We start from the raw sequence: 11,193 nt of genomic DNA, 5'->3' as shown, positions 1-11,193 counted from the left end.
GGAGACAGGGGCTTCCCTGGTGGCGCAGTGGTTGAGAGTCCGCCTGCCGATGCAGGGGACACGGGTTCGTGCCCTGGTCCGGGAAGATCCCACATGCCGCGGAGCGGCTGGGGCCGTTAGCCGTGGCCACTAAGCCTGCGCGTCCGGAGCCCGTGCTCCGCAATGGGAGAGGCCGCAACAGTGAGAGGCCCGCGTACCGCAAAATAAATAAATAAATAAATAAAATTAAATTAAATAAAAAATAAAAAGAAGACAGAACTTTCAACAGAGAGATAGGACTCAGGTAAAGGGAAGGGGATTTTTGTCATTTTTCAAAGAAAAAGAATTTTTTTCTTTTTTGTTGTTTTAAACAAACACTGGTTCCTAGTGCTGAATTCAGTGGCCCATCAAGAGCACCTTATAGCCCTGAAGCAAGTTGAAGAGTTTGGGAGTTGGGAGGGCGGGTTGAGACCTAAGAAGACTGCACAGATAGTGACTGAGCTGGGGGCAGAGGTGCAGGATTAGTGACGATGGAGCCGTGGAAACCTGAAGTCCCCCACTCTCATGAAGCTCGTAGCAGTGGAAGGGATTGCGTCTGAGCCTCTCTCCAGGGTCTGGTGATTTCATGTGTTGACTTTGTAGGATAACTGTGCCTTTAGGAAGAGCTGTAATGAGAATGAACAGTGGGAAAAGCGCCATCCAGCTTTTTAATAAAGAAAAACATGTGAGTCATGGGTGGAGAGGCTAACTCCTCTGCGTTCCCACCAGCAGTGTCTGTGCAACAGTGCTCAGTGGGCAAGATATCAGGCTCTGGATCCATCTTGAGACATATCCGATCAGAGAGGTTTTCTTGTTTTCTAGGACTTTAGTCCAGGCTGTGTGAAAATCTCTCCGGAGTCAGGGGATGCCCCTCAATACCGCACCCCCTCCCATCACCCTCATTGAGAAGCTGCTGCCCAGTGAGGGTTCTGAGTGTCTGGGAAGTGCTGACCCCCGAGCCCCATAGAGGCTGCCCTCTCACAAATGCCACATCCTGCCAGAAAAAACACTCACTGCTTTAGGTGGAATTCTGCTTCTTGGGCTACACTGGACCAATTAGCATAGCAGAGCTCTGTGGGTAAGCACACTCTCAATGGGACTTGTAAGAGCCACAGTCAGGAGATCAAATAACCCCCTTGCTCTCTGTGCAGCAGGCCTGGACTCCATCAGAAGGACATGCCCAGCCAGCCAAGACATAACTTTGGTGCAGACAGCAGGGCAATGAGGCAAGCGATAAAAAGGCCTGATCTCTTAAGGCAACATGAATTGTTGGCAAGAACGTAAGGGGAAAGCGACATTAGCCAAGGATCCTTTTCCTCTTGTTATAGATGCCTGCTGACTGCTTGGAAAAAGAAGTGGGGAGAGGGCGGGGAATCCTTCTAACACCAGTGGGCAGCAAGATGCAATTTACAGAACTGATTTCCCCCAGATTTTAACAGCTAAACAGTATCATCATCCCAGGTTCAGTGTAAGAAACAGGTTATTCTAGGTATTTCGAGCAAAAGGGGATTTTTGTATTGGGAATCAAATGCCAACCAGATTGTGGTAGGAGCTGCCTGTGCAAAGGGGTGATAATAAGCTGCTGTTTATAAGGACCCATTACATGGCTGACACATCAGGAAGCTGCTATAGCTGCCACCATGGCTACTGTCACATGACCTCTCCCAGCCTGAAGCTGGTGACCCTCTTTCTTGAACACCTCTAAACTCACAACAGCCAAGCTTGCCTCAGCAGGAGGAAAAGGCCTCCCTCAGCTCCAAACCCCCCATGAGAACCACCAGCTAGTGGGACTTACTTCCCATCCAGAACTCTAGTTGCAAGGGTATCTGGGGAGCTTTCCAGGCTCTCCAAGGAAGGAGGGTTGAATTGAGAATAAGGGTGCCTCACCTCCTCATTTTTCAGTTGTGTCCAGAGAGGTTAAGCCAGTTGTACAAGGTCACACAGCTAGTAGGTAGTGGAGCCATTACTTAAGCCTAAAATTGCAGGACTATGAAGCCTGTTCTTACCCACTGCTTTCTGGGGAATATAGGAGAAAAAGCACTCTACATATTCTAAGCATTCCTATTAATTATAATTACATTGGTGGTTATTATAGATCTCAGATTAAATTGCCAGGAGACTATTACGGATAAAATTACTCTGGCAGTCATGAGAAATGAATTGTTTAAGTATCAGTGGAGAGAGCGTTCAGAGGAAGTGGTTAAGAGAAAGTAAATGTGACTAGTCTGGACTTAGCTGCAGAGCAAACCTATATCCTCCTAGATCTCTGTTCCAGGCTACAGGTTCCTCACTCCCTGCCATTGCAGCCTGGGGAGATTTACAGCACCCTTGTTGAAGGGTTAGCATGGAAGGGCAGTTCTCACAACTAATGCTAGCACGTAGATGCCAGGCATGATGCCAAGCATATTTACAAAGATTAGCTCGTTTCATCTGTACAAGAACTTTTGAGGTAGGTGACTGTCTCCTTTGAATTTCATAGATAAGGAGATTGAGTCTCAGGGAGGTTAAATGCCTCATCCGAGGTCACACAGTTAGTCTGTGGTAAAGTCAGACTTGACACCCAAGTCTGTCTAAGTCTGTATTCTGAAATCCTTAGCCCCTGGCTATGTGTACACCTCCCTGACCCTCCAAGGTCTGGCAGCCCCTCACAGCACACACACAGCTGGATTAAGGCAAAAAGATTGAATACCAGCTGGGTGGACACTGCTTGTAACAGAGCAGTGGTGACCAGCTCCCAGGACGCCAGTCTGGAGAATTCAGTGGAGGGGCTTCCAGCAGGCCTGGGGACAGCTTGTAGGGCATCTCTCTACTCCAGGGATTCTTTCCAGGTCCATCATGCATTTCCCCCATCATACCCCATCCCTTGGGATTTTTGGCAAGTCCTAAAACCTCATTGTTCCAGCTTGAGAGACCTTCATGGCTTGCTAGTTAAGCCTTGCGTTGTATGCATAGAGAAAGAGATTGTGAGAGAGGAAGTGACCTGCAAAAGGTAATTTAGATGGCTAGAATCAAGGGGGTAGGGGCAGAACCCAGGCTGCTTCATCTTCTCCTCAACTTTGGAGCTTACATTTAAAGGAGGAGGTGTCATAGCCCAAACTTAGTGCCCCTAGAATTCCTTCATCACTAAGAAATCCCCCCGAACCCTTACTTGTTAGCTTCTGAGATAGTGGTCATGTTCATGTTTTATTTCTTGATCTGGGTGATAGTCATATGGCTGTATTGACCCTGTGAAAATCCATTGAGCTGATTACTTATGGGTTTTTCTGTCATTTTTTATATTACGTCAAATTTCAATAAAAAGCTTACTTAAAAATAATGTGGGCTGATTTGCAACAACATGGATGAACCTAGAGAGTATTATGCTTAGTGAAATAAGTCAGATGGAGAAAGACAAATACTGTATGATTTCACTTATAGGTGGAATCTAAACAAACAAACAAACAAAAAACGCGGATACAGAGAATAGAGTAGTGGTTACCAGAAGAACAGGTACGGAGGAAGGGGGGGAAATCAGTAAAGGGGATCAACTGTTTGGTGATGGATGGAAACTAAATTTTTGGTGGTAAGTACACTGTAGGGTACATAGAAGTAGAATACAGTGTTGTACACCTGAAAATTATGTTATAAACCAATGTTACCTCAATAAGAAATAAATAAAAACAATGGTGGCTGATTAGACTTCCCTCAGTACCAGGAAAATAGTCCATGTTTTCCCTGAAACGTATTTTCCTTCTAGTCTTAAGAGCCTGAACAAACCATAGCCAGTGCTGCTGTCAACTCAGGGTTTGAGAAAACTGAGGAGTGAAATAGTCAAGAAGGTTTAGGGGCTCTTTGGCAAAAGCACAGACATTCCTTTTACTTTTTCTTCAGAAGGCAGAAACACACAGATACACATACAAATGAGGCTTGTGACAGAGACTTGTAGCTGTTCACAAATTTTTTACCTCTTCCTCCTGGGAAAGCACTGGGCTATACTTCCCAGCCTCCCTTGCAGATGGGGGCAGCCATGTGACTGGATTCTGGCCAATGGAATACCCAGAGTGGGTAGAAGTAATGGATACAGATTCCATGTTTGGCCCATAAACCCTCCCATGAACAACCCTTGATTACCTTTTCCTATCTACTGGCTAACTGGAGAGTTCTCTGAGGTCCTAGAAGAGGGCAGAGCTGTAAGACAGAAGGAGCCCAGGTCCCTGTGACATCATGTGGAGGAGAGCTATGCAGAAAAGTTGCCTCATCAGGAAAACCTATGATGGGACATTGCACAAGCAAGAAATAAACTGTATTGTGTAAAGGATTGAAATGCGTAGCTTGTTTGTTACAGCAGTCAGCCTACCCTGAATAATACAAGAACCATTTTGAAATTAGGCAAATCCTGGTCTCCAAATCACCCCTATTTTCCCGATGTAGAGCCAGCCCCAAAGAATTTTTAAAATCTGAGAAGCCAAAGTGGCCTCTTGCCTGTTACCGATTGACTTTTAATTCAGAAACAGTTGTAATAGGTACCATTTACCAGCTTCCCAGGTGAGTTAGGGCATAGAGGTCAAGGTGGGGAGACTCATTATAAGATATGAGAATTGTCAGTCTTTTTTTTTTTTTAATTGTTCTGTCTCCTTCTTTGTTAACAAAGTGCTCAGAACAGCAGCATTCCGGACACATTCAATACAGGGCTAACAGTCCTGTACCACCAGAGGGCAATACTATATAATGGCTGATACACATATGATAACTGAATCCTCATGAAAGGGAGAAATGGAGTCAGTAACTATGGAAAGGGGCAGGAGGCTGACACCAGGATTGTGGAAGGTCTCTGCGTGATGTAGTGGGGGACAGTGAGGAAAGTTTCTTCCAGATATCTGTCCCCCACCTCCATCTCCTTTGCAATTGTTCTAAGGACGAACTCTGCCTGTAATTTTCCTGCATGTCTGAAAATTCTCTAGCTGAAATATCCTATTGCACGAGGTAAGGAAAAACTGCTGAAGCTACCTTCCACCAAAACATACAAATGTGCAGAGCTGTTAGAAAAGAGGCATTGAGGGAAAAAAACTGATATAAAAGGAGAAGCACATGAGGAGACAGAGTCCCATTTTGTTTTCTCTTGGGCCTGGGGCCTGCAAGAGTTTATAAGGAAACAGCAGTTTCTCTAGCAATACCCTGTGGTTTCTTATTAAAACCCAAGGTTGTGAGTTCTGCTTCCTGGAATGGGTGGAGGATGACGTGGGGTCTAGCTTTTTTCCAGACCAAGCTTCTAGCTGAAAATAACTAGAAAAGAAGACAGAAATATATATATATATCTTTTAAACTGTTCGATGGCATTAAAGAGCAACCAAAGATTTATAGAAGCAAGATCTCAGAGAGAAGGGGCAACCAGGAATCTAAGCCCAATATTTGGCATCTCTCTTTTCCTTGAGAAGTTTGGACTTCTTTTTTTTTTTTTTTGCCGTACCATGCAGTGTGTGGGATCTTAGTTCCCTGACCAGGGATCGAACCCGTGCCCCTGTATTGGGAGCACAGAGTCTTAACCACTGGACTGCCGGGGAAGTCCCTGGACTTTTTGATTGAAGCGCTGATCAGAAAGTGGCAGCTGAGAAGCTGAGTAAGAACTCTTGACAGCCTCTCACCAGGTTGCAGGAACAAAAATTGGAGTCTGAGACCTGCCAATCAGGAGAGGATACGATGAACGGCCCAGGTTTTCAGTGGGCATCTCAAAAGATCTACTACCTAGAATAAGAGGGTCTTAGGCCAGATTTCCTAGAAGACAGAGCCAGAGGCAAAAGCTTGCATGCTGCCACTTTGCCAGGAAACACACTTGCAGGGAAGCTGGAGTGAGGAAGAAAGGGAGTGGGGCAGAGCAGAAGGGAGAAAGTGTGTAAGGGAGGGTGTACTGAACTCTACAAAACACCAGTTCTCAAAACCCTCAAGGTCTTCGAAAACAAGGAAAATCTGTTACTATCACAGACCAGATGAGACGTGATGACTAAATATGAGTGGTATCCTGGAACAGAAGAGGAACATTAGGGAAAAACTAATGGAAACCAAATAAAGTATGCAGTTTAGTTAATAGTTATGTACCAATGTTGGCTCCTTAATTGTTACAAATGTACCTTAGTAATGTAAATTGTTACCAATAGAGAAAAGTGGGTGCAAGGTATATGGAACTGTCTGTACTATCTTTGCAACTTTTCTGTAAATCTAAAACTATTCTAAAATACAATTTTATTAAAAAGAAAAGAGTAAACAGGTTAAACCAAATGAATTTTCTCTGGTGAAAACGTGAATAATAATAATAACGTATTGTGGGATTATAAATGTGTATTTAACATCACTTATAATTAAATCATATACATATTAAATATTAATAAACATAAACACATATAATTAGATTACATACATAATTAAAACATGTACATAATTAAAACACACAGCAATAGCTCAAAGGCAGAAGGATGGGGATACATGGAGTTAAGATGTTCTAAAATCCTTGTATTGTCTGGGAAATTGTTAAAATATTCATTTATATTAGATTTTAGTAAATCAAAAATGCATGTTGAATCTCTGGTTTCATCACCAACGTAATAGAAACTGAATGTGTAACTTAGCAACCAACAGAGAAGAAAAATGGAATAATAAAAATATTTAATATGAAAGAGTAAGAAAGGAAATTGAACATAAAAGAGGTAGGACAAATAGAAAATAAATAGTAAATTGTAATGCTGAAACCTAAGTATCAGTTATAACATTAAGTATGAATGAAGAAAATGCTCCAATTAAAAGTCTAAGTTAGAGGAGGTTTAGAAACAACAACATTAAGCAAATGTTTCTTTAAATAATATACTTTAATTATAAGCATACAAAATTATTAAAAAATGGAGATGGAAAAAGGCATTCAATTCAAACAGTAACTAAACGAAAACTGGTGTAGCTAAGTAGACTTCAAAACAAAGTATTATTGGAGATAAAGAGGGATTATGTATATTAAAAGGGTCAATCCACCAGAAATATATAACAATTCCAAATTTGTATGCACTTCATAACAGAGGCTCAAAATATAAAAAGCAAAACTAGATAAAACTAAAAAGGAAAAAGACAGATCTATAACTACAGTAGGGGACTTAAATACACTTCTCTCAGCAACTGATAGAACAAGCAGGAAAAAAATCAGGATTTAAAAGAATCGAGCTATAAAATAAAAAATGTTGGGCTTCCCTGGTGGCGCAGTGGTTGGGAGTCCACCTGCCGATGCAGGGGACACGGGTTCGTGCCCCGGTCGGGGAAGATCCCACATGCCGTGGAGCGGCTGGGCCCGTGAGCCATGGCCGCTGAGCCTTTGCGTCCTGAGCCTGTGCTCCGCAACGGGAGAGACCACAACAGTGAGAGGCCCGCGTACAGAAAAAAAAAAAAAAAAAAAAGTTGACCTATAACATACATACTACCACCTCTAAACAGTGAGAGACTGAGTACACAATTGACCCTTGAACAACATAGTTTGAACTGCTTGGGTCCACTTATATGTGGACTTTTTTCACCTACTGTATAGTACAGTACTACACAATTCATGGTTGGTTGAATCCAAGGATGTGGAACTGTGAATATGGAGGGCTGACTGTAAAGTTATACTTGGATTTCTGACTGCATGCGGAGTTGGTGCTCCTAACCCCTTGGTTGTTCAAGGGTTGACTGTACCTTCTTTTCAAGTGTATATGAACACTTGCCAAAATTGAGTATGTGTTGAGACATAAAGCAAATTTCAAAGAACTGAAATCATACAGAAGATATTCTCTAACCACAGTAGAATTAAGCTAAAAATCAATAACAACAAACTAGAAAATACTCAAATGTTTGGAAATTAAGCAATATACTTCTAAATAAATCATGGATCAAAGAATATCACAATAGAGAGGAGAAACTATCTGAATAATAATGAAAATACAACATACGGAAACTTGTGAGCTGTGGACTGAATGTTTGTGTCTCCTCCTGATGCATGTGTTGAAGCCCTGTTCCCCAGTGTGATGGTATCGGAGGTAGGGCCTTTGGGAGGTAATTAGGTTTAGACGAGGTGACATGAATGGAGCTCCCATGGTGAGATTGGTACCCATAGGAGAAGAGGAAGAGACAAGAACCTTCTCTGTTTTCACCATGTGAGGACACAGCAAGTAGGTGTGCAGACCAGGAAAAGGGCCCTCACCAGGTGTTAAATCTGTTGACACCTTGATCTTGGAATTTTCAGCCTCCAGAATTATGAGAAATAAAAGTTTGTTGTTTAAGCCATCCAGGCTATAGAATTTTGTTATGGAATGACTAAGATATTGTGGAACATAGTCACAATGGACTGGACCTGGAAGGAAATTTATAACCTGGAATTCATGTAAGAGAAAAGAGGAAAGAGCATCTATCTCCAGGAAGTTAGAATATCAACAGCATATTCAACCCAGAAAGGTCCGCTTCCAGGTGCATGAAGTGGTTTGTGGCAAGGCAATGCTCCCACTAAAAAAACCCCCTGGAAACACAGACAACTTATAAAAATCATATATTCAAAAGCATCAGAGAACTACTGAGGCAATGGAGATTAAAGGATAAGATTTCAGGGAAGAACTTTTTACCAGATGAGTGCAGAATACACATTATTTTCAGGAGACATTTATATGGTCAATTCATTTTCAGTAAAGATGCCAAATCAAGCCAGTGGGGAAAGATAAGTTTTTTCATCAAAAGGTGCTGGAACAACTGAATATCCATATGAGATCAAATGAAACTTGACCTCCCTACCTCACACTATATGTAAGATTTAATTTGCCATGGATCATAAACCTAAATGTAAAAGCTATAACTGTAAAGATAGTAAGGAAAATATCTTCATGATCTGGGGTAGGCAAAGATTTCTCAGAAGTAGAAAGATATAACTATAAAAGAAATCATTGATTGAGTGGAATTTATCAAAAGTAAAAACGTCTGTTCATCAAAAGATAACCATCAAGAAAATAAACAGGGCTTCCCTGGTGGCGCAGTGGTTGAGAGTCCACCTGCCGATGCAGGGGACACGGGTTCGTGCCCCGGTCCGGGAAGATCTCACATGCCACGGAGCGGCTGGGCCCGTGAGCCATGGCTGCTGGGCCTGCGCGTCCAGAGCCTGTGCTCCGCAACGGGAGAGGCCACAGCAGTGAGAGGCCTGCGTACCGCAAAAAAAAAAAAAAAAAAAAAAGAAAATAAACAGGCAAGCCCCAGACTGAAAGAAAATATTGACAAGATAGATGACTGAGAAAGAACTTATATTCAGAATACATAAAAACTCCTACAACTTAATAATTTAAAGGAAAAACAGCCCCATAAAAATAAGCAAAAAACTTGACAGACGTTTCACAAAGGAAGATATTTGAATGGCCAATAAGTTTGTGAAAAAGTGCTCAACATTACAAGGCATTAGGAAAGTGGCAAGGATGTAGAGCAACCGAAACTCTCATATTACTGGTAGGAACATAAGAGTACAACCATTTTGCAAAAGCTCTGGCAATTTCTTAGCCAGTTAAACATGCACTTACACTCTGATTTAGCAATTCCAATCCTAGTTATTTATCCAAGAGGTACAAAGACATATGTCTTTAAACCAACTTATACAAGAATGCTGCACACACCTTTATTCACAATAACAAAAAAAATTGGAAAAAAACCCCAAACCCAAATATTCATCAACAGGAGAGTGGATAAACAAATCACGATGTATTTATACAATGTAGTGCTATTCAACAATAAAAATAATCAATGCACACAGCAACATGGATTGATGTCCCAAACAAAAACAACTGAAGACAAAAGAGACATACTCTATAATTCCATTTTTATGGAGTTCTAAAACAGTCAAAACCAATCGAAGGTGAAAAACATCAAAACGATGGTTGCCTCTGGGGGTAGAGATTAACTGGGAAGGGACTCAAGGGAACTTTCCAAGGTGATGAAAATGTTCTGTATCATGATAAAAGAGGCAATTAAATGATATATCCACTTGTCAGAATCGTACAGCTAAAATGTGTGCACTTCCATGCATGTATATTTTACCTTAAAATGAAAGAACTGTTAAAAATCATCATCAGGTAGGGGAGTTCGGGGGAGTACAGTGGATGCAAGAATGGCAGGATTTGATAATTGTTGTGGCTAGGTGATGACTATACTGGCGTTAATAATACTCTCCTCCTTACGTTGTAAATGTGAATTTTTCCATAGTAGAATTTGTTAATGAAGGTGAAATAAAGAAGTTTTAAATTTTCTTTAAAGAAGAAAAAAATGAAGAGAATTAGTTGCCAGCAAGTCTTTATTAAAAGAAACACTAATGGTAGTTTTTTCAAGAAATAAAAATGAAAAAGAATCTGAAAAAGAATAGATATACATATAACTAAATCACTTTGCTGTACACCTGAAACGAACAGAACACTGTAAATCAAATATACTCCAATATAAATTTTTAAAAATAAATGAATTTCAATTAAAAAAAAGCAATAAAAATGATCCACATGGAAACGTAGATATACAAGAGAGACTGAAGAGCACCAGAAGGGATAAATATGTGGATGAACATAAATTAATGTAACTATACAGAATAATCCTAATAATGTTGTGGAATTTAAAATATATGTGGAAGATTCATCAGAATAATGAAAAGTTGACAGAGTTAAAAATATTCTAAATTAAAATATTCTAAGGTGTTAAAATTATTGGGAAGATAGGAAAAATAATTTTTTGGTAAAATGTCAAGCAGACATCTTGTAATATATGTGGTAATTTATTACAGTAGTAATAGGAAACTAATGTAGTATCCACTGATGATTTTTGCCAAAACTAATCCTTACTTTGATGGTTGCAAAATGCTGATTTTCCAACTCCAGCACTCCCTCTACATTTTCTAGTTGCCACTTGTCATTCTACTAAAGGAACAGAACTTTTTCCCCCTTTCTATATAAATAAATAAATATTATATGTATAAGTATCTATTAAATATATATTTATATGCAATATACTATATATATAAGTATATATTATATATGTATATATATTATCTTTTTATAATCAGTATGGACTCATAAATCCGTCAAATTGTCCCAGATTTGGCCCATGGGAGCCTCTTAAACTGGCTTGTTGTTGAGCCTCTTTAACTGGCTCCGATCATTTTGTGAGTGTGTGTGT

General features: G+C 40.5%; 1 protein-coding gene across 1 annotated transcript in view; it reads left to right on the top strand.

Annotated features, from left to right (window-relative positions):
- The window catches only part of DCANP1 (dendritic cell associated nuclear protein 1), a 35,956-nt gene that overhangs the window by 17,274 nt on the left and 7,489 nt on the right, over nucleotides 1–11,193 (top strand).

The sequence above is a fragment of the Delphinapterus leucas genome, chromosome 3, assembly GCF_059928025.1.
Source record: "Delphinapterus leucas isolate spDelLeu-1000000601 "Yukka" chromosome 3, BTC_Dleu_Yukka2, whole genome shotgun sequence".
NCBI classification, from domain to species: Eukaryota; Metazoa; Chordata; class Mammalia; order Artiodactyla; family Monodontidae; genus Delphinapterus; species Delphinapterus leucas.
Note: the sequence above shows the minus strand (reverse complement) of the source record. Positions and strands in the feature narration are given on the sequence as shown.